Source organism: Mauremys mutica, chromosome 24 (assembly GCF_020497125.1).
Source record: "Mauremys mutica isolate MM-2020 ecotype Southern chromosome 24, ASM2049712v1, whole genome shotgun sequence".
NCBI classification, from domain to species: Eukaryota; Metazoa; Chordata; order Testudines; family Geoemydidae; genus Mauremys; species Mauremys mutica.
Window position 1 is genome coordinate 13,388,122 of NC_059095.1, and position 24,475 is coordinate 13,412,596.

Consider the following 24,475-nt stretch of genomic DNA (forward strand, 5'->3'; position numbering starts at 1 on the left):
GTTAGTAAATGCCAGAATTATGGTTGTAACCTTAATTCTGCCTCCATGTGAGTATGTTTTGATAAAATATTTAATTATGATTACATTATTTTTTCCACTGGACCACCTCTGCATCACTTCGACCTGTTTTTATGTGTGCGGGGTTTGCTGTGAGTGCTTTTCCTAATTTGTCAGCACTCAAGTGCCTTAGTGTTTAGACCTTCACAGTTACTCCAGAGTGAGGTTATTATTTCTTTAGCCATGCTTGGTTGTAACTTTGTTCTTGGCACACTAGTGTTGGAGTCTAGGCACCTCAGTGATTCAGTATCAGTCTCTCTCTGGTGGTTGTTCATTGGTCTTCCCTTCTTGCAGTAGTGTCTCTTTTGTTTTATTTCAGGTGTGGCTTCCAAGGAAGACTGCTCAGTAGGTTCAAAACTTATGTGGTAGAACAGTGTCCAGTACAGATGGTCAAGTTGGTTGTTTACCTCTGTGATTTGCATGGGTGACATGTCAGCAAGTGTCACCATGGCACTGAAGAAACAGGAGGAGCTCTTTGCAGAGGACTGAAGCTTTCCTTTTGGCAGCCCAGGAAGACTCCTGAGGTCAGCCAGTGTACTTAAAAGGGTAAACCCTTGGAGCTGAAACTAGAGTTGGCCATGATAGCTCACCCATCAGAACTTGGTGCCAGCGCCACCTGTATCAATGTAGGAGTCCCTTCCCCCACCAATATTCATTGCTCAGATGGCTTTGTTATATGTCATATATGATACTGAGCTTCACTTTGCTGGATAAGATGAAGCTTTGCATAAGAAGTGAAGGTGCAAAGAGTCAACAGCTCCTCAGCATGTTTCAGTTGAAACCCTGTATTCTAGTCAGCTCCTGTTTTAAGCTTTTTGGATGGCCCCTTCTGCATTTGGGGAGCCATTCTGTGCTCCTCAGTCTTGGCCAAACACTTCTGGGTGTTCTGTGAGGCTGTGATGAAGCCAGTACCAGTTTTAAGGCATTAATCTTGCCCTCTGTTACCAGATGTCAGATCTGAGTGCAGTCAGAGTGCTTTTTGCACCAAAGCCAAGGAAAGGAAACTCTGGCCTTGATGCTGGCACAGTTGCATTGAGGGCTCTGGACAGCTAGTGTTGGTGCTTAGCAGAGCACTCAGGGTACGTCCATACTACCCGCCCGGATTGGCAGGTAGCAATCAACTTCTCGGAGTTCGATATCGCATCTCATCTAGACACGATATATTGAACTCCGAACATGCTCCCGTCGACTCCGGAACTCCACCACCGCGAACGGCGGTGGCGGAGTCGACGGGGGAGCCGCGGACGTCGCGTAGCTGAAGTTGCGTACCTTAGTTCGACCCCCGCCCCAGCGTAGACCAGGCCTTAGAGTGCTACAGGGCCCTCCTGCCCTCTGTTGTCTAAACAAATCCAGGTGTTTGAGTGAAGGTAAACTAACTATCAGAGTGATAGGAACTGTATTTTGGATAATGATAAGCCAGAGGACTCTGCCTGTACAAGACTGTGACTCTTCAGGCAAGAACCCTACCTACTTCCAGTAGCTGTCTAAGTCAGCCAAATTGTGATTTGTAATCTCTCCAAGGTTCTGCAGTCTCTCAACCCTGCAAATGTGAGGTACCTTATTTTAAGCTAGCTGGAGAGGGTGTGGTGTGGTGAATCCTTTGACTACCTTCAAGATGAGGTAGCTGTACAAAGTCCATCCTCCATGAGAATGCCACTGGCTAAGTCTCTTGCTTTCCCCTCCTCCCTCCCCCCAAGCTCTTGGTGATGGAGGTGGCCATTAAAAGAACTTTTTGTTCACTGTATTGTGCCTCAGAATCCTTAATGGTGACACTGAGATGTATTCCAAAGTGGTTTCAGTCAGACCAGTAAACCTGTGTGCCATTGTCTAATAAGTCTTCGTGACCAGAGATCAGGTGGAGCTTAGTAAGAAGGCCTCAACCCTCATTGGGCCTTTTTTCTCCAAGAGGAGAATACCAGGAGCTTATGAAGCTAGTTCATGAGGATGCAGACCCAGTCTACTTTTGATGCAGTTGATATAGTGGCAAGAGGTGCTGCCTCATGAATGAATGTCTGCTTGGCTGCAGTCAAAGAAGTGCTGCATGACTCAAACATCCTAGAAGTTGTGGCTGTTGGGTTTGCACTCGCCATCCTAGCACCAAGCATTTGGCAAACATTCATATAAGGGGGGAAAAGAAAAGGCTTCCCTTGGAAATTGTCCATGTTGATGGCTAGTTTCAAAAGGAAGAAGCCCAGTATCCCCTGCACTGGGTACTTTGACTCAACAGCAGAAGCCAAAGGGTCCTAATACCCTTTTCTGCAGGCAGAAAATAAAGGATTTTTCTAAAGGTTCTAACGTACTTAGTCTGCCTTCTATCACTAGTAGCCTGCCAGAACACTGTTGCCCGAGGCAGGCTTCCCCCTTCAAGAGAGCTGGTAACCTCTCTTCAAGAATCCTGAACACTGTTTGATAAGACTATAAAATTAGATTTTTAGGAAACAGGGACAGACTGCAGTTAACTCCCCCAAACATGAGTGCTCTTGAGCTCATTAACAGGAAAGATTCTGGAGGAAATTTAATCCTCCCTGGCGAACAGTAAATATGCCTCATCTTACTGAGAGAAACAGAATGTAGGTGTTTGAATCAGAACCAGACACTGAGGTTCCTGTGTCCATAAACAAGTGTAGTTGGAAGGAAATGAGGTTGGAGACATGTATTTCACAAGTGTGTGAATATGCAAAGCCAGAGGATTCTACCTCACTCCTTTTGTCATCTTTTGTAGTTAGCCTGATGAGATTTGGCTTTGGCAGAGTCTGGTCTCATATCTAGGACAGGAGATTCCTGCAAAGCTACATTGCTTATGCTTTAGCTTCAGCCCCAGGTGGAGAGGCTCAGGACCCTGGGCTTCAGCTCCATGCAGTGGGCCTTCAGCTTTCTGCCCTGGGCCCCAGTGAGTATAATACTGACCATGCTTGGTGGACACCCTGAAAACTGTTTACAGTCCCACAGGTGGCCCCAGACCCTCTGTGGAGAACCACTGATCTAAGATACCCTTGCTTTATCTCATTGTGGGAGCCTTCTCACTGACAGCTTAGCTGTTGACAGGGTAGAGACACAGACATGGTATCTCTAATCAGGTGGTTTGGGTCCTGTCACCTTGGAAGAAATCTACTGGAAGAATGTATTTTGATGGTAAGGGTTCGTATGATGCAGTCAGATCCAAGTTGGTACCGCTACTTGGTTACCTTCTGTCTGAGCCTGATGACTAATTTCATCTAGATAGCTTTTGTGGCTATTTACCTGTCATGAATTAGTCAAAATTTTACATCAGTGTGTCTGCAGCCATTGGCTTAACACAGAGCATGACCCTTTGAGATTTTAATGTGTACATGACAAAACTGATGAAACCTTTTGAACCTCTCAGTTCCCAAGAGGTTAAGTTTCTTATAGAGGTCATTTTCTTGGTGGTAGTGAACCTTAGGCCCAACAACTGATCCACCATATACCAGACTTTTTTTTCAAGGCTAAAGTGGTCTTAAAAACTTAGCTAAGTTTCTCTCTGTCAGAGTTCCCGTGGCCATCCTGGTGGTGTCCTCTTGTACTTTGGTTCTACTTTTAAATTCTCGAAGGGCTTTAGTCTGTTATCCAGTGCTGTTCCCAAGAGGATCTTGACTAAGTGGATGTTGGAATGTTTTTTGTATTCCTGTCTCTTTTGAAATGAAATGGTTGTGGCATGACTTCCACAATTCAAAGCAGGGCTGCAGTCATGATCTGTCTCAGATGTTTACATCACTGATGCTTGCAAAGCGACTAAAAAGATGCTCTGGCCACACATTAAAAACATCATTTCTTGGATTTTTTGCCTCCAGGAGGGATTTCTGTTTCATTCTCTATGCTCTAGAACAGTGATACTCAGACTGAGGCTCGTGAGCCGCAAGTGGCTCTTTAATGTGTCTCCTGCAGCTCTTCGCAGCACGTGATATTAAAACACTTCAGTTATTAACCAATGTAAGGCAATGTCTACGCTCCACAGCTTGCAGCGGCACAGCTGTGCTGCTAAAGCTTGGCCACTGTAAGGCACTCAGTGTAGCTGCTGTTTGCGGCAGGAGAGCTCTTCTGCTGACAAAATACAATCACCAACAATGATGGGTGGTACCTTTGTTGGCAGGAGAGCATCTCCTGCTTACAAAGCATTGTCCACACTTGCCCTTTTTTTCCCCTCAGTAAAACTGAGGGGCGTGGTGGTTGTTTTTTCCCACACCCTTGGCTGACACAAGTGCCTATACTGCCCCCAGCCCTGCACTCTGGTGTGGAAGGGCAGAGAGCGGGGCTGGGGACAGTAGGGCTGTGCCGGAGGAGCTGCTGGCGTGGGGCTGCCCAGCTGCTGTTCCAAAGTCTCTGGCGCAGCAGGAGGAGGACAGAGCCACCCCTCTCCCCCCCAGTAACATGAGAGCATGGGGGCCCTGGGCTGGGAGGAATCACGTAGAGGGTCACATGCCCCCTTTTAGCTGGTGCCCCCCCAGTACCCATAAGAAATAGATTTTACTTGCACCACTGTTCCTAGCTTGCCACCTGCTTAGCCATTATGTAAATTCTGGTAAGCTGACTTACTCAAAGTAGTTCCTTTTTAAACAGCATATTTAACAAATACAAATTCATGCCTTTCAGGTGGCATAGAAGAGCAAGCCAGTGATCTAATGGAAGAGCAAAATTCAGTGGCTCTTATTCAAGCATAGCTCTGGAATCTGCCAGTTCATGCCTAAAAGATGGGGAACTATTTATGTAGGTGTACTGCTCGATTTTAAAAGATTGATTAAACATTCTTTTGACATAACTGACTGGTATGAATGCTTTGTGTACCCGTTTAAAATATAATATCAAAACTGGATGCCAAAAATGTGCTTCCTTGGTGGAAGCAAACTTAAGGCGTAAAATCCTCAAAAGAATAATGGCCTTTAGAATATTTGTCTAAGTAGGAATTTAGACAGCTGCCTTTCTATTAATGTAAACATGGCAATTTTTTGTATCTCTGCAATTAAGTGAAGCTTTGCTCATGTTTGTGATCACTGAGTTGAAACTGTTTATGGGTGGAAGTTTTGAGTATCAAGACGGATTCTGGTCTTACTGGTCTAAATCCATTAAATTCAATGAGCTACTCCAAGCTCTTACCAGAATGAATGAGATCAAGTGGAGATGCCCTGTTTCTTTGCCTCAGCACATAATAGGAACAGACTAATAATTGAATGCTTTAATTTTTTTCAATATTTAATATATACATACTTTCCAGTCAGAAATAATGAAAGGGAACAAGTGTTGAATTTAAAACAACAAAACAAGAAAACCTATTTGTTCTGGAAAAACTTTTATGTCATCTTCTACCTAAAAGTTCACTTGTCCTCTGAAGATTAATGATGTCATATTTGGAAACAATTCTTTAAACTGTGAACCGGGAGTTTAGTCCTATTGAAGTGTAAAACTTGACTCATCCCTAGCTATGGAGTCCCAAACAATGCTTTCGTTGTTAAAGAACTTCAACTTTTTTTTGGTACACTTTTTTTCCTTTTGGGACATCCTACAAACTGCAGTGTGTTACTCATGGATAATATTTTTAGAGATGGGAGAACTACAAGCCTTTAATTCTGCTTCTCTAAAGAGAACCTTTTACAAGATTCCCTCCAGGATTTTTACTTGCCTTCTATTAGATTTTGGAGGCTACTTTTTTTTTTTTAAGGTGTCTTATTTTTATTTTCTTCCATCCCTGTCATTTTTGTTAATCTTATATTGGCATTTCTTTATAAAGTTTTGCATCCTGTGCAGTCAAAGGAACTGGCTGAAATGTTTTGAGGGACAGCTTTTATTTTCTGCAGGAGGTTGTGTGTAACAGCTAGTAGAGGACCTGCTGTTCTACTTTCCCACTACTTCTGAGAATCAAAAAAAAAAAAGTTTAACAGCTAGACTTGCACTATGTTCCCTATGACCATTCAGTGTCCCTTCTGCACTACTCCATGCGTTCTGCCACCCACTTCTCTAGTTTTTCTACCCTGATGTCACTTCCACTCAGTTTCACTGTCCTCTCTCAGAAATACTTGCCATGCCTATGCACGCGCACAGAAACACCCCTTCTCTTTTGGAACAATGGCCTCCTGCAACATTCTCTCTTCTCTCCCTCATTGTAACTGGTGAGAAGGGTTGTAGATTTTTCTCCTCTTACCAAATCAAGGTGAAGGGTTTCCTTGATCTATGTTTTTTTCATCCCATTACTTGAAGTACTGAGGCAAAAATGATCTCCTTCCCACCCTCCCCAGTTGGAGAGGTGGCCAGTTCTCTCTCCTGTACCTGTATTCTAGGTCAAATGGGTGAATAATCTTGAGTGGGGTAAGTGGTGGAATCTATGTTCATAGACTTTAAGGTCAGAAAGAACCATCATGATCATCTAGTCTGACTTCCTGCACATTGCAGGCCCCAGAACCTCACCCACCCACTACTCTAATAGACCCCTAACCTCTGGTTGAGTTACTGAAGTCCTCAAATCATGATTTAAAGACTTTAAGTTACAGGGACCCACCATTTACACTAGTTTAAACCTGTAAGTGACCCCCCCCCCAGCAAGCAGGAGGCTCCCAGAAGCAGCTCCAAGGCAGAGGGTAGGAGAAGCACATGGCAGTGGGACAGCTGAACTGCTGGCAATTGATAGCCTGCTGGGTGGTTGCTGCACAGGGAACTTAAGGGAGCAGGGAGCTGATTGGGGGAGGGCTGCCAGTCCACCCTGGTTCCAAGCCCCCACCAGCTAGCTGCAATGGGCTGCTCTTCCTGCAAGCAGTGGACAAAGCAGGCAGCTGCCAAACAAAGTTATAAGGGAGCATTGTGCAACTTTAAATGATCATGTTCTCTAATTGATCAGCAGTGTAACAATGAAATAATGTTAACCAGGATGACTAAGTGAGGAGTTACTGTATCTCTATATTTAACAAATTATATAGCTTAATGTTTTCAGATTCTTGTACATTTTTAATTTGTTTAGAAATTGGTGACTGATATTGCTTTAGATTAACTTTTTGGTCATAGTTTATATCAAGCTGCATTAGGATAACTGGAGTTTAATTAAAAACATTTAATTTTTGTATACATAATCTGTTGACATTTGCAACTAAATGATTTACTAAAGGATCAGAGTGATTAACTGTAGTTAGTGTATTAACCTGACATATCAGGTTAGCTTAGGAAAATTTTCAAGTATGCCAAAGTGAAAGTGACTGGAGCATAAAAGTCTCTCTTGAGAGAGAGAGTCTCCTAGATTACTTAGGCTGTCCTTCAGATTTTTAAAAATGCTTATTTCCTCTCCTCCCTCCTAATTTTTATTCAGAGACTAGAGAAGAGAAGTTCTCAATTTTTCAACTCCAAATTGATTTCTCAACTTTGAATGTATTAGCTCAACTGAGGAAAATAATGTTTCTGTGCCTGCAGAAGATGCTCCTGTGAAAAGTTGGTTTAGCATTTCAATGAACTCTGGCTCCAGGTCCTTAGTGTCATGGTGTGCTCTACACAATGCTAGGTGGTGTCTCTGGAATCACCAGAAGGAGGCTAGCTCTGTCCAGTTCAGCATCCTCTTTCTTCCACTGTTGCAACTCTGAGTGGGAGAAGGAGCACCTGCAGTATGGTTGCTTTGTGACTTGGCCTTTGTGATTTTCCCCCTTGGAAGGACTCCCATTCCTACCCACCCCTCAAGTTCCTTTGCACAAACAGTGTCAGGCAGTCCTCAGGCCCACTGCCCTGACTGTCAGTCAAGCAGTTACTCAAGCATTCATTTTGTTCACTGCTCCAAGCAGTACTACTCTGCAGTGGATGGTAGGGGAACCCAGGCTCACCCTCTACTCTGGGTTCCAGTCCAAGGCCCTATAATAAGCTGTTCAGGTCTGTGACTTCACCAACCATAGTGTTCTGTTCTCTGGACTACCTCCTATCATGCTTCTTTAAGCTTCTCCTTCATCAGTCTTCCTAGCCAGACCCCTCTGTAAAGGTCTACTAGACAAACCTTTCCTCACGGGTTCCTATCTCCACTTTCATCGCTCTTACCTTATGGAGAGATGCTGCAAGCTTCCTCCTTGCTCCCCTCTGTTGCCAGCCTCCTGGCTTTATAGAAGCCCCACCTGTTCCCTCACAGGTGAGCATCCTTCTAATTAGTGCCCCCCACTCAGTCTGTATCAGTTTGCAGCTTAATTGGCTGATTGGGCCCACCTGGCCTAATTCAACTCTTCCAGGCTGATGTGGGGAGTATGCCCCATTACACTTAGCTAATGACTTCCACCAGTTCAGTGGTGTGGTTTTCTTTCAGACATCAGCAAACATGTACTGCTTGAATGGTTCACCTCTAGCCCTGACATTTATTATGGTTGATAGGTGGTGATTAGATGTCCATAGCAGCAGCATCTTCTTATCCATCACTTAGTTATCTACCCTTTGGGTTGAGAATATTGGCAAGAAAATGAGGGGGAATAAGTGCTTGATCTGCTTACATCTTTACTGTGTGTAATTTAACTTTGTTGTTGGGTATTTGCTGCTTCAGTGTCTCTGGCTGTTCTTTCCAAATTTTGATAGCATCAGCAATAGAGCAGTAATCTGTCTGCAGTTTGTTCCAGGCTATGGAAATAGGTTTCAGTATATTCAGCTATCTTCTACATGTCTCTTTAGCCTGATATTGACTACTTTGACTGTGGTAGTTCCATCTGTTTTGTCACAATTTTCTTCGTAAATTGTCATCAGAATAGATCAGTTCTTAATATAGCTCAAAACAGTCAACCACTAAATTCCATTGTACACCTTTGGGGGCAAATTAGTTGGATCCTTTTGCCCCCTTCAGTGAAGCTGAAGTGAAGTGGTTGTTATGGAAGTATTTTGCAATTTCAACGACATTTTCTTTTATTCCTGGGGTTGTACTTAAGTCTTTGGCTAAAAGATGTATCAAATGATAATTGCACCCATATGTTAGAAGTTTCAGGTTCCTTTAATTGTCTTCTAGGTTTCTTCTCATCTTTGCTACATTTGGAGCATTGTCTGTGACAAAGCTACTCACTTGACACTGAGTTTTTGTTCAGTCTATTATAGCTTTTACTGCTGCTACTTTTAAGTATTCTGTTGTATAGGCATTCCTGATATATAAATAGTTTCTATAAGATAGACAACCCCATATTCTGTTGTCACAGTCACATATTACTGGATCATTGTGTACATTGCTCCACCCATCAAGACTCATATTAATGAACTTTCTGTCAATGTTTTTTGCACACTCTTCAATTTCCTTCTCATAGGCTGTATCCAGCAACGTTTGCTTTGCTGGGTAGTGTATAGCGTAGTTGTAATGATTGAACCATGCCTCTGAAGTGTTTGTTCTCAACAAGATAAAAGGGAGAACTTGTTGCATAAATGAATCGAGCAATCTTTTCCTTTATGGAGTCTTGCTGGAATTTGCTGGTCCTGATTATGAACTCATCTGTGGTTTTACTGGATAAAGTCGTCGTCTCTCTTTTTGATACAGGTAATTTACTTTTGGATGTGTGTTTTAGTTGCAGCGCTACTAGTGGTATCAGCAGATGGCTCTGAAGTTGTAGATCTTGCAGGTGATGGACATTCATAACTTGTTATGCCTAGCTGGACTCTGAAACAAAATGGTGTGTGTTTGTTTTTTTTAAAAGTCACTCTCTCATTGAGTTACTACTCAGTGTCCTGCTGTAAGAAAATGAGCTTGTAAACGAAAGATTCCTCCTACTCCAGCTCTTTGTACCACTGTTTAAATGAGAAGTTAAGCCCAGTTTTATCATAAGGATTATCTAAATCTGTTTAAACCCTTATCTCTTGCACTTATCACATAGCTTGGAAATTTTATTTTTAAATGTTAAAATTCATAAACCCTAATAAAACTTTAGTTTTTGTAAAGACAAATTCATGTCTGTGAGGGGCTGGCACTACACTGACGAATGTCACTGAAAAGCCTGTGAAGAAAGTACGCTCTCTATTCAGAGCAGAGTTTGGTTTGTCTGTAGTAAAGAATCTGAGACAAACTGAAAAGATGATAAAGAAATATTGAATTTCGAGCTTTTGAGTTTTGTCCATTCTGTGCACTGAATGAGGCTGGGTTTCTGGGATGAGGGGAATAGGATCTAAAGCAGTGATACTCAGATCTCTGTGATTTAAGAGCCAAATTATTGATCAACATTACACAAAGAGTCACAGCAGTATGAATTCATTGTTTTGTTGACTGTAGTACTATATATTTATATTTAAACAGTATGAGAGGGGAAATATTTAGCTTTATATATATACTCACAACAAAATGACTACCCAAGTATTATTAATTTATCAACTACAATTAGTTAATAACATAGTAAAAGCATCCTGATTGGTTAATAATTAAATCACGCAGTGTTTTGATATCATGTGCTTCAAAGAGCCACAGGAGATGCATTAAAGAGCCGCTTGTGAGCCTCAGTCTGAATATCCTTGATCTAAAGACTGTAATATGCATACACACAAGTCTACTACCAAAAGTGAAAAATATTTGTGCTCAGTGTTTTAAGGAATGTAATTGATGGTATACTATTTGTGCATGTTTTTTAGTCATAGCTTGTTGACTAGTTTTCTAATACATTTTATAAAGTGTAGCATACTGTATTTCTTCTGCTTTATAAATTCTTGGCTTCGATCCACATTTCATTATGTGGTGTATTTCTTCCTGCATGGTTTTATTTACCACCAGAGGTACTTTACCTCTGCCCACTAGTACTTTTATCTTTCTTTCTTTGTTATTCTTTACCTTTGCATCTATTTTTCTCTCTCATTTACCCAGTTCCCTACTTTCTAATTTATCTCTTAAATGTCTTCAGTCTGTCCATTTATCCCCTCACCTGCACATGTACGCCCCTCCTCAGGAGAAGTGAGCTGCAGCATCTTCGAGCCATTCTGCTTCCTGCCTCTCCACTCCACTCAGCATTGAAATATGGAAACAGTCCATCAGGGTAATGTTGAAAAAATTCATTTATTCTCTAAAAAATACAGTCACATGAAATGTCATGTTAGACAGCCAATTAAAAGTTTAACTCTAACCCCCAAAACATAGCTTTCAACAAATACGTTTCTTTTCAAGTTATAAAAAGTTCAAAAATTTGAAACAACTTGTTTGTTTCCATACAAACTTAACTCCCAAGCATCAGTTTATGTAAATATCTTAGGTGTGTTTAACTGTGGAATACAAAACAGTTTTGTGTAATAACTTAAAAGTGAAAATATTAGTATCTGATATTCATATGCAATTAAATTCTTCAAAAAAATATTGTGAAAGAAAATAGCGGCTTAGCAAAAAGCTTGTAGAATCCAACTGTTTATATTGACCCTTATGACTCTGTAATCTTATTGTTTCTCCCATTTCCTCCGATTGTTTTACTTTCACTCGTTTCTTGTCTTAATCTAGCTGTAAACTCTTAAAGGAAGGGATCAAGTCTTCCTTTATGGTTATAGCGCAAACCAGTTCTCCAGTTTCTATGTGGTGTTCTTTACAGACAATTACTTCAGTACAAACAGATGTGTATAACAATACACATTATGTAGAATTCAGTGTATAACAACTTATGCTCTGAAGGTTTCCCTTTTCCAATCTTCTGGCACTCGGCATTCTCTTGGGCCAAACTGTTAAGGTTAAGACCAACTTTCTGTTTAAGGCTTAACTCTTCTGAGTGCTTTAAAATCTACATGGTTACTCAGATTGCCTTGAAGTTGGTGTGCCTCATGGCAGTGGGGGTTCTGTTAGTGAGCCAGTTTGGGGCTATTTGACCTGAGAGAGAGCCATCTTTCCTCCTCCAACTCCTTCCCACCCCCCACTTGAAAAAAGTTGAGAGATTCTAGCAGCTTTTTTGCTCACGGATAGAGATAAAACCAAGGCTCAGATTATCACACCAGAGCTGCTACTGCTCAGAGGTTACTGCAACAGAGTGCACGGCACCCACCAGCCCTCTAGGGAAAATCAAATTAAAATGTTGTTTGGAAAAGATTTTTCTTCTCCTGTGAGGCTTGTTGCCTGCCTCAGTTTCACTCCTAATAGATTGCACTGAACATGCACAGAGAAGTTAACAGGATTGTAAGTCTTCAAAATTTCCCAAATTTTAGGGATTCCCAAACTCTTTGCCAGCACAACCCCATTTTAATTATTTTCTCCCAGGATCCCAGACAGCATGGATGGTGCCATTTTTCACTACAAAACCTCGTCATCTGCAGAGTGTGACCTCGTACGTATGGGTGGGTGTGTGTGAGAGAGGTCAAATTGTGACCACAAGATCGCTGTGTTTGGAGCAAAATGTGACTGACCCCCAGTTTGGGAACTGCTGCAGTAGTCCTCTTAACCTACCCACTGAGTCAGTGTCACTCAGTTCAAGTTCAAGTTTCACCTGGGGCAGAAATCTGGAAAAGGTTGGGAGGCATATTGCTAAAGTTCATCTGTCAAGTTTTCTTTTAATTATTATTGTTTCAGAGAAATGTAATCTTAGTACAGCAAAATATTTAGAAGGCACTGAAACTATTTTTGAAAAGAAGGTAACTTGCACACGTGACTGTTCTTTGAGAGGGCAGAGGTGAGTAGGGGTCCAAGAGTAGGTGGTAATAGGGGAAGAGGGGTTTGGGTCTGCTGTGAGGGATGGGGTATTAGGAGGAGGAAAAAGAATAGTAGGGAAGGTTTTCCTTTGGCATCTTAGATGAAAGATAACTTAGGGGTTGACTGCCTCTCTTTTTATAGTGCAGTAAATTGTAGAAAAGCATATCTCTTAAAGTTCATTGACCGTGCTTCAAGAAGCAAGGAGGCTTCCTGGGGGTGCAGTCTCCATCCCCCATAGGTTAATGGCTCTCAACCTTTTCAGACTACTGTACCTTTTCAGGAGTCTGATTTATCTTGCGTACCCCATTTCACCTAACTTAAAAACTACTTGTTTACAAAATCAGTTCTAAAAATACGGAAGTGTCACAGCACACTATTACTGAAAAATTGCTTACTTATAAAATAAATCAATTGGAATATAAATATTGTACATAAATTTCTGTGGATAGAATATAGAGCAGTATAAACAAGTCATTGTCTGTATGAAATTTTAGTTTGTATTGACTTTGCTAGTTGGCAAATATCTAGATGAGTTGATGTACCCCCAGGGGTACATGTACCCCTGGTTGAGAACAACTGCCATAGGTAGTTGACTTGTTACCTCTTCCCATTGTTAGCCAGATGGCTTTGTTTACCTTTTATGTAACGTACATAGAATCATAGAATCATAGAATCTCAGGGTTGGAAGGGACCTCAGGAGGTCATCCAGTCCAACCCCCTGCTCAAAGCAGGACCAAACCCAACTAAATCATCCCAGCCAGGGCTTTGTCAAGCCTGACCTTAAAAACCTCTAAGGAAGGAGATTCCACTACCTCCCTAGGTAACCCATTCCAGTTCTTCACCACCCTACTAGTGAAAAAGTTTTTCCTAATATCCAACCTAAACCTCCCCCTCTGCAACTTGAGACCATTACTCCTTGTTCTATCATCTTCTACCACTGAGAACAGTCTAGATCCATCCTCTTTGGAACCCCCTTTCAGGTAGTTGAAAGCAGCTATCAAATCCCCCCTCATTCTTCTCTTCTGCAGACTAAACAATCCCAGTTCCCTCAGCCTCTCCTCATAAGTCATGTGCTCCAGCCCCCTAATCATTTTTGTTGCCCTCCACTGGACTCTCTCCAATTTATCCACATCCTTCTTGTAGTGTGGGGCCCAAAACTGGACACAGTACTCCAAATGAGGCCTCACCAGTGCTGAGTAGAGGGGGATGATCACATCCCTCGATCTGCTGGAAATGCCCCTACTTATACAACCCAAAATGCCATTAGCCTTCTTGGCAACAAGGGCGCACTGTTGACTCATATTCAGCTTTTCGTCCACCGTAACCCCTAGGTCCTTTTCTGCAGAACTGCTACCCAGCCATTCGGTCCCTAGTCTGTAGCAGTGCATGGGATTCTTCCGTCCTAAGTGCAGGACTCTGCACTTGTCCTTGTTGAACCTCATCATACCTTCATTGTCTCTGCCCGAGGACCAGGCTGGTTAGACAAGTGAATACATAATTCTTTATGGCCTGGTCTACACTACGCGTTTATACTGAATTTAGCAGCGTTAAACCAAATTAACCCTGCCCCCGTCCACACAACGAAGCCCTTTATTTTGATATAAATGGCTCTTAATATCGATATCTGTACTCCTCCCCGACGAGGGGAGTAGCGCTCAAATGGGTATTGCCATTTCGGATTAGGGTTAGTGTGGCCACTATTCGACAGTATTGGCCTCCGGGAGCTATCCCACAGTGCACCATTGTGACCGCTGGACAGCAGTCTGGAGTCAGATGCACTGGCCAGGTAGACAGGAAAAGCCCCGTGAACTTTTGAATTTCATTTCCTGTTTGCCCAGCGTGGAGAGCTGATCAGCATGGACTGTACAGGAGATACTGGATCTGATCGCTTTATGGGGAGACAAATCTGTTCTATCAGAGCTCCGTTCCAGAAGACGAAATGCCAAAAAATTTGAAAAAATCTCCACACAGAGGCCACAGCAGGGACTCAACACAGTGCTGCGTGACAAGCGTAATGGAAAGCCAAAGAATCAAATGGACGCTCATGGAGGGAGGGAGTGGGGGACTGAGGACTCCAGCTATCCCACAGTCCCCGCAGTCTCCGAAAAGCATTTGCATTCTTGGCTGAGCTCCCAGTGCCTGAAGGGTCAAAAACATTGTCCCGGGTGGTTCAGGGTATATCTCGTCAATTTATATTCCCCCCCCCCCCCGGTGAAAGAAAAGGGAAAAAAATTGTTTCTAGCCTTTTTTCAATGTCACCGTATGTCTACTGCATGCTGCTGGTAGACACGGTGCGTCGCTGAACAGCAGCATCCCCTTCCTTTCCTGATGGCAGACAGTACAAAAGGCTTGGAAACCGTCCTCATCATCCTCACGGGAGTGCTCCTGGCTGGCCTCGGTGAGGTCGGCCGGGGGCGCCTGGGCAACAATGGGAATGACTCCTGGTCATTCCCGGCAGATGGTGCAAAAGGAAAATCATAGCACCTGGAGGCTGAGCTCCATCAGCCCCCCCCCCCCTTTCATGTCTAATGAAGAATCTGTACTGCCTGAACTATCATAGCAGCGGGAGGCTGCCTCCCCCTCATTTTATCTCACTAAAAAGTCAGTGTTTCTTATTCCTGCATTCTTTATTACTTCATCACACAAATGGGGGGATAACTGCCACGGTAGCCCAGGAGGGGTGTGGGAGGAGGGAAGCAATGGGTGGGGTTGTTGCAGGGGCACCCCCTAGAATGGCATGCAGCTCATCATTTCTGCAGGATATCTGGGGCTCTGACCCGGAGCGGCTGTGCTCTCTGGTTCTCTAGTAGACTTGCCTCATATTCTAGGCAGGACTGACTCTCTATTTTTAGACAAAACATAAAGAAGGGAATGACCTGGGGAGTCATTCCCATTTTTATCCATGCGCTTCCGGCCGACCTCAGCAAGGCCAGCCAGGAGCACCCATGACAGCAGCAGACGGTACAAAAGGATTGATAACCGTCATCGCCAATTTCCAATTGCAGACGGTGATATAGGGCTGGTAACCGTCTCTGCTACCTTGCAGAGGCGAATTAATACTGCTGTGTAGCACTGCAGTACCGTGTCTCTCAGCAGCATCCAGTACACATACGGTGACAGTGACAAAAGGCTGAATGGACTCCATGGTTGCCATGCTATGGCATCTGCCAGGGCAATCCAGGGCAAAAGGGCGCGAAATGATTGTCTGCCGTTGCTTTCATGGAGGAAGGATTGAGTGACGACATTTACCCAGAATCAACCGCGACACTGTTTTTGCCCCGTCATACATTGGGATCTCAACCCAGAATTCCAATGGGCGGGGGAGACTGCGGCAACTATGGGATAGCTACCCACAGTGCAACGCTCCGGAAATCGACGCTAGCCTCGGTACATGGACGCACACCGCCGAATTAATGTGCTTAGTGTGGCCGCGTGCACTCGACTTTATACAATCTGTTTTAAAAAAATGGTTTCTGTAAAATCGGAATAATCCTGTAGTGTAGACATACCCGATGATCCAGACATGCTAACTCCCGAACCACCTTGTGAGCTTTGATGGTTTTGTTTACTGCATATGTAAATTGCAATTTCATTGTCACTGGTCTCCCTGCTTCATTTGTATTCAAGTCCTGGGTGGACCTGTTTCTACTTTGTCCAAATACAGACTTCAAAGCATCATGTAATTGAGTATTCATAGTTACTCATAGTGTCAATACATACATTTTTAATTCTATTAATCACCAGTGTTGTTAGTTTTCAAATGATACCTCACAAGGCGTAGTTTGTACAGATATCATTGCAGTAGCATGTAGGGGGTGAATACAGGGTGCTTAGGGTCACAGGGCTGAGAGCCCTTTTGTATGTATGCTGGGATTTGGAGCTCTACATTTCTTTGGGGGACTGAGTCCCTCTCCCTGCCTGCTGTGTGTTCTAGGATCTGGAGGACCTTGCTCCTCTTGGGGTGTCTGAGCTTCTTTTTGTGCCCCTCCATGTGACTAGGATCTGGGGTGGGAGGTGTGATGCTACCGGGGCTGGAGGTAATGTGGGGGGCGGGGAAGCTGGCCAGAGTGTGTGGGAGAGGCCCTTTTTGGAGGAGGGGCAGACTGGGTGGATCTGGGGTATTGCTGAGGAAGCCTGGCTGCAGCAGGAGCAGGATTCTCAGCTGAAGGTAAGAAGTGGAAGTGAGGAATGCAGCTTAGGCTACATAACCAAGGTAACATGCAGCCTTCCAGTATGCCTCTGCCTATATGTGTATGCAGCCGCTTCGGGCAGAAGACAGTAAGAAGCAACTTCTTACATATTCATGGATTTCAGTGTCAACTACTGACTTAATATGATGGGGATGGGGAGCTGAAAGTGTTGGCATGAGGGGAGGCTACATATTGTGTGTGGGGAGTGGTGAGGCAGGGGGTGAAGGAGAGACACACTAGTCTTCTCGCACATGCTTAAAGTTACTGTAACAGTCATCTAAGGTTTTGGGACATAGACCATGGATCACATTTCTCTCCCCAGCTCTGTTAGCAGCTACACATTGCAAACATTTCAAAGCATGGACCATTGTCTTAATTCCACTGCAACAATATGTACAAAAGCGGGGAGGAGAACCGAGGAATCATAGTAACCATGTGGCATAGAGGAAAGGGTCCTGGACTGGGACTATTTCTAGCTCTGCCACTGGCCTGCTTGGTGACCTTGGGCAAGTCACTTTACCTCTCTGTGCCTCAGTTTCCCCATCTGTAAAATGGGAATAATGATGTAAAGATGTTTGAGATGTAGTGATGAAAAGTACTATATAAAAGCTAGGTCTTTTGATTATTACCTGCAGTAGCATATCAACTGCAAACCTAGGTGAGAACTTCAACTGTCTAAAAATGACCCCTAGTTCCTACCAACAAACTTCTTCCTTGTTTAATAATACTAGGAAATTAAATGGGAAAAGCCTTTATTAATGCAGAGTTAAGATTGTAAAACTCAAAGCTCTGAAAGCCAGGAAGCAGAGTTAAGGTAAATGCCCACACAACCTGAATTCTGTCCTCTTTGGGTGATGCCCCAATACACCCACAACATGCACACTCCCATGCTGCCTTTTCACTGTAATGATGATAGCTATCTGTGCTTGCTGTATGCTCAAACACCGAGCCTACTCTCCCAGCAGAATACTACACTTGTAAAATTTAACAACCCCTTCATATCCTTTCATTGTCTCTTTACATTTGTATATAAGAGAGAGCCTAAACATGTACTTTCCCCGGTCCATCAGTAAATCCACAGCTGGTTCTCATATCCCACCTCACTACTGACAGTACTCATGGTAAGGGTGCCCTGCTATTGACACAACATACACAATCCTATATTGACATAATGCAGACTGGCACCTCAAGGTACACATACACTTCCCCAGATCTCATATCGCAATCACAGCTCTTCCAAGCTGCTCCAACTTACTTCCCCCCCATTCAGTGCAGCTACACCTGGCACAGTGAATGCATTTGGAGTGCATCTAGATAATTCCCAGTAGCTATTATTGTCAGCTTCAGGGGGAAAACTAAAATGAGTGTGGGCTTTTGTCTGTACTTCCTGGTTTTCACAAGTTCAAGTTTTTCTGAACTCAACATTCTGCAAGGGCATGAGGCATCACCAGACAACTGTAACTCTGTTTTTAACAAAAAGTTTTGCCACTTACTATAAAGCGTTTTCCTGTCAAAAGGGTTGAGAAGGTTTTTCCTTATTGGTTTTTGCTGCTGATGGATGAAAGTTCTCTTGGTGCTTTTGGTGACGGACACTTGATCATTAATATCAAACAGTGCTAATTTTTCCTATTTAAATTTAATCATTTGAATTCCCCACTAAAATTTTGTTGTGTCCCTATAACTTACTAAATCAACGTAGGTATACTGTACTTGTTCTGATGCCTGAGCACCTTACAGATTTGTTAATCATTGTAACAATGTTGATATGTAGCAGTGTTGATTGTAGCACTGAAGATATGTCTGTGGGTTGCATGTGGTGTTCTGGCAGGGTCTGGTGCTCCTTTGAGTAGGTGTATCCTTGTCTATGGGGAGCTTCCTTCTGATGATGAGCTTGGGTTGTTTGAAGGTTAGAAGAGGGAGTTCAGGACTTTTTTTTTTTTTTTTTTTAAGGATGGGGTTCCAATTAAGTATAGGTTGTAGTTGTTTGTTACCCCATATGGGTTTCAGTATGGGGTGGTAGGTGACAACTAATGGTATGCAGTTGGAGTGGGTTTTATATCCATATTGAAGCAGATTCTCTTGGGGTATTTGGGTGGCCTGTTCCATGATTCAATCTACTCAGTGGTGGAGTGTCCTTTGTGTTAAGGTATGTATCCAGTGTGACGTTGCACTCCATATGTTTATGGAAATACATTATATTTACACTCATAAGGATAACTGGGATATGCTTTATGCAAAAGGTTTCTTGTAAGGTATCATTACAAAGCTTATCTACTGAGTGTGTTCATCCTATTTGTATGAATGTATCATTCTTGTATCTGAAGCTAGAAATATGAAGTGTTACTCTGAAGTCCTATGTAACTGTGCAAAGTGTGGGCCATTAATGGTGGTTTGGAATCTTGATGGCTCCCATTAGCTAGAACAATTGGTTGTAAATGGCTCTGTTTACTTGTTAGCCTTCCTGTATACCTTGTGTCAGCCAGCGGGTAATGAAGTCTCACAGGATATGTGAACATGTCACATGATACTGGAATCCATCTTAAACCGGTTGCTTTTCCATTTAGAAGGAAGGGTGGGAACCCAGAGAGAGACAAAGGATTCCTGCCTTGTGCCAAAGGAGGTGGAACAGAACAAAGGTGGCTGCCAGTCATGAGAAATCCCCTAGTTACCACCTGAGCTGGAGCTAACAAGGACTGTACCAGGGGAAAGGATTGGGCCCAGACTAAGAAGGAATCTAGTCTGTGAAAGAAGCTTATTGGAACATCTCTGAGGATGAGATTTACCAGTATTCAGTTTCTTAAATGTATTAGGCTTAGACTTGCATGTTTTTGTTTTATTTTGCTTGGTAACTTACTTTGTTCTGTCTGTTATTACTTGAAACCACTTAAATCCTACTTTTTATACTTGATGAAAGCACTTTTGTGTATTAACAAACCCAGAGTAAGTGATTAATACCTGGGGGACAAACATCTATGCATATCTCTCTATCAGTGTTACAGACGGCGGACAGTTCATGAGTTTACCCTGTATAAGCTTTATACAGAGTAAAATGGATTTATTTGGGGTTTGGATCCCATTGGGATCTGGGTGCTGAAGAGAGGTAACCTGCTGAGTGGTTTTCAGTTAAAGCCTGCAGCTTGGGGCGTGGTTCAGACCTGGGTCTGTGTTGCAGCAGGCTGACGTGTCTGGCTCAACAAGGCAGGGTTCTGGAGTCGCAAGCTGGCAGGGAAAATGGGCTCAGGTGACAGTCTCAAGGGCATCTCTGTGACCGAACCCGTCACATCCAGGACTTCTTCATCCTCTGAGCATAATCTGTGGTATCAGAGTACCTTGCTGTAGAGAACAGATTTCTTGGTGTGTTTGGGTAATGACTGGATCTATGAAGGTAGGTGTGGTGATCTGTGAGTTTCTAGTACATAGTTTTCTGTAGGATTCCATTGTTGAAGCTGATTGTGGTGTCCAGAAAGTTGTTGATCATGTGGGAGTGTCCCAGGGAGAGAGATTGATGGATGGGTGGTGGTGGTTAAAGTTTTGGTGAAAAATCTATGAGGGAGTTTGTCTGTCCAGAGGACAAAAATGTCGGTGTATCAGGTATATCGTTGGTTTTGTGATGCATTTGTCCAGAAATTATTCTTCAAGGTTGGCCATGAAGAGGTTGGCATATTGTGGAGTCATCCTAGTACCCAGAACTGTTCCCATGGTTTGGACAAAGTGTTTGTTGAATGTAAAAGTGTTATCGATGAGGATGAAATAGATGAGTTTGGCGATGCGTTTAGGGTGAATAGCTGTGTGTTGCCCATTGTCTTGGAAATATTTGAGGCAGGCAGGTATGCTGTCATTGTGAGGGGTGTTGGTGTATAGAAAAGTGACATCCCTGATGGCAGGGATGGTGTTCTGAGGGAAGTTGTTAATGTTGTGGAGTTTGTGGAGGAAGTCAGTTGTGTCCTGGCTCTTTTTGTGATGAGTGGTTTGAGGATGGTTTCTGAGTCCTGATTTTCCTTCGGTAAGAGTGCTGTGGCCAGATATGATAGGTCTGCCTGGGTTCCCTTGTTTATGTATCTTGGGAAGCATGTAGAAGGTCCCTGGGGTGGGTTCTTGGGAGGATGAGTTTTGTCTTGGAGTTGTTCAGGAAGGATTTGATGTCCTTAAATTCCTGGGTGAATTGCAGCATGGATTCTGCTTTGAGTTCTTTATAGTATGGGGGTTTCAGAGAGCTCGTTGACTTCGTTAACATAGTCACCGTGGTTGGGGATTATGGTGGCATTTCATTTGTCAGATTGTTTGATCACTGTGTGGTTAGATAATCTAATCACCAGATTAGACTTCAGGGACTGTATAGCTGTCCTCTCAAAGGTGGAGAGATTCTGGTGTATGTGATGGTCTTTTAAGGATTTCACAGTCAATTTCTTTCATGATGCAATCAATGTAATGATCAAGGGTATGGTTTCATCTGCTCTGTGGTGTCCAGTCGATTTTTTTTTCTTATGCGTGTCAATGGGGACGTGGTAATATGAGTGGTGTCCTCATTGTGAAGAATTAATTGAATTCATAAGTCTTCTAGACACCAAAAATCACAGGCTGAATAGAGACACTGGTTTTATGGCTTATTACAAAAATCTGTAACCTGCTAACAACCCTTCCCTAGCTGCCTTCTTTCCCCTCGCCACCCTTCCTTTCCCTCCTGTGACTAAAGGGGTGTTCACAGGCCAGTTCACCTTGAATGATCATACGAACATAAGAACGGCCATACTGGGTCAGACCGAAGGTCCATCTAGCCCAGTATCTTGTCTTCCGACAGTGGCCAATGCCAGGTGCGCCAGAGGGAATGAACGGAACAGGTAATCATCTCATCCCCTGTCTCCCATTTCCCAGCTTCTGGCAAACAGCCATTGGCTAATAGCCATTGATGGACCTATCCTCTATGAATTTACCTAGTTCTTTTTTGAACCCTGATATAGTCTTGGTCTTCACAACATCCTACGGCAAGGAGTTCCACAGGTTCACTGTGTTGTGTGAAAAAATACTTCCTTTTTGTATGTTTTAAACCTGTTGCCTATTAATTTCGTTTGGTGATCTCTAGTTCTTGTGTTATGAGAAGGAATAAATAACACTTCCTTATATACTTTCTCCACACCAGTCATGATTTTATAGACCTCAATCATATCTCTTTTCCAAGCTGAAAAGTTCCAGTCTTATTAATCTCTCCTCACAGGGCAGCTGTTACGTACCCCTAATCATTTTTGTTGCATTTTGTTCCTTTGAAATACATGTAACTTCTTATGCTAAACAATCTGTTGCATCTTGTATTTAGTTGTGACACTGTGTACGTTTCCCAGACTAAGGAAGAACTCTGTGTAAGCTCGAAAGCGTCTCTCTCTCCAACAGAAGTTGGTCCAATGAAAGATACAAAATGTGATCTCACTGTTGTGTGTTTTTTAAACCATAATACTTGAACTTTTTTCAAAGTTAGTGAAAATTTTCATTCACCCTGAGAATTGACCTTCAGTGTTTTGGTAACACAGATTTGAATCTGAACTACAAGGGTAAGTGAAACATAGGCTTGTTGTGGAACTTTTTCTTGTAGGTCAGGGGTCGGCAACCTTTCAGAAGTGGTGTGCCAAGTCTTCATTTATTCACTCTAATTTAAGGTTTCGCGTGCCAGTAATACATTTTAACGTTTTTAGAAGGTCTCTTTCTATAAGTCTATTATAGACAACTAAACTATTGTATGTAAAGTAAATAAGGTTTTTAAAATGTTTAAGAAGCTTCACTTAAAATTAAATTAAAATGCAGAGCCCCCGGACAGGAGTCCAGGACCTGAGCAGTGTGAGTGCCACTGAAAATTAGCTCGCGTGCTGCCTTCGGCACCCGTGCCATAGGTTGCCTACCCCTGTTGTAGATGAACATCTAATTTTGATATAAAAATGATCGCTGATTGAGAATCCACCATGATCTTTCATAAATTATTCCAATGTTTAATTGCTCTCACTGTTAAAAATGTGCACTTTATTTTGCAGTCTGAATTTGTCTAGCTTCAACTTCTAGCCATTGGATCGTGGTATACCTTTCTCTTCAGCCTGAAGAATGCAAAGCCTACTGGTAGTCAGACCAGGAGAGTGTATGGAGTTTAGTATTTCTGAAGTTAAAAGGAATAAGATCACTGTGGCTAAAAGGTTAAAATAGCTTCAACACTTCCAGTGGCTGTCATGAGGGTGTTATACTGGGAAGGAAGGGATGGTATTAGAAAAATCTAGTGTGAAGTGCATATCACTTGAGGGGTGGGTGTTTGCATACCTTATTTATACATCAATATATTGAATCAAGGTACTCGGATTCCATGGTGACAAGCGTAACACGAATTTAAAAATTTTTAATGTTAAAGGTGTATAGGTCTAGTAGTTTCATAAGTTTGTATGGAGCATGGCAAGACTATAGGGGTGGAAAATTTTGCATCTGTATACTGTCCAAAGTGTAGGGTTTTTTTTTACATTTTACTTTTAACTCAGAATTTTTTGGTATTCCAATGTTTTTAACACTTGCAAATCTCCTGAAAATTGGTGGTGGTACATATTTCCATCTAGAACTCCAGTTTAACATAGTGCTGTACTCTGGGTTAAATTTTAATTTTGTATGCTGAAAGGTTCCTTGTGTAATAAGGAACTTTTTTTTAATGTAACTTATTACAAAATGTGTGTGTGTGGGGTGCTGTAAAAAAGAGTGCTAATATATAGTGACCAAAAGGGACTGGTTCTGCTTTATATAACTGGTGATGGGAGTGATTTGGTAAGTTGAAGTTGGAATTAATTTCTACAGGGAAGATTTAATAACAGTATGAATGTGCTCATGGGCATAGATTTCTTTTGAAAATGTTGTTGTAATTGGCCAGACATAAGGTGATACCAGTGCACCAATTCCTATTTGTGTACAGTAGAGGCCTCCATCACTTAAGAATATTCTTTATGCCCATTGTTTTTAAATAACCATCCACTTAGGCATCCTTCTGCTTAGTAGGAGCAGTTGCAGCCCTTTTGGCATAGGGGAAGGAGTGCTAGGCTGAGAGCTGGGATTCTGAGTTTTAGTTCCGATTCTGTGCACTTCACAGCCTTTGTATGTAGCCTTGTAACTCAGTAACACCTAGTTTAGGAGGCAGGGAAGTATAATTCCACCCCCTCCCCCCCCCCGAGAGTTGCACAAGATAATGTCAAACAGCTGGGAAAATAACCTAGGCTATGGCTACACTTGCAAATTTGCAGCGCTGCTGCAGGGTGTGAAAACACACCCTCTCCAGCGCTGCAAATTGCGGCGCTGCAAAGCGCCAGTGTGGTCAAAGCCCCAGCTGTACGTTATTCCCGACAGGGAGGTGGAGTACGGACAGCGCTGAGAGCTCTCTCCCAGCGCTGGCACTTTGACTACACTTAGCGCTTCAAAGCGCTGCCGTGGCAGTGCTTTGAAGTGCAAGTGTAGCCATAGCCCTAGTCCTAATTTCAGAGGGATGGCTGTGTTAGTCTGTATCAGTAAAAACAACAGTGTGGGGTTTAGCCCATGAAAGCTTATGCCCAAATAAACTTGTTAGTCTCTAAGGTGCCACAAGTCTCTAATGTTGTAGACCAAGTCTCAGCCATCTAGCTACTTTGTTTTTGAGAATGCATGTGCC

At 42.8% G+C, this 24,475-nt stretch overlaps 1 protein-coding gene across 3 annotated transcripts in view; it reads left to right on the forward strand.

Annotated features, from left to right (window-relative positions):
* Nucleotides 1-24,475, forward strand: part of ELAVL1 (ELAV like RNA binding protein 1) — a 96,822-nt gene that overhangs the window by 11,411 nt on the left and 60,936 nt on the right. Inside the window, exon 1 of one of the 3 annotated variants that reach the window (XM_044998593.1) lies at nucleotides 385-581. The exons of the other annotated variants lie outside the window; for them this stretch is intronic. The gene's annotated coding sequence lies outside the window, so the exon portion shown is untranslated. Of the gene's footprint in view, nucleotides 1-384; nucleotides 582-24,475 lie in introns of those variants that run through there. 3 annotated transcript variants of the gene reach the window in all.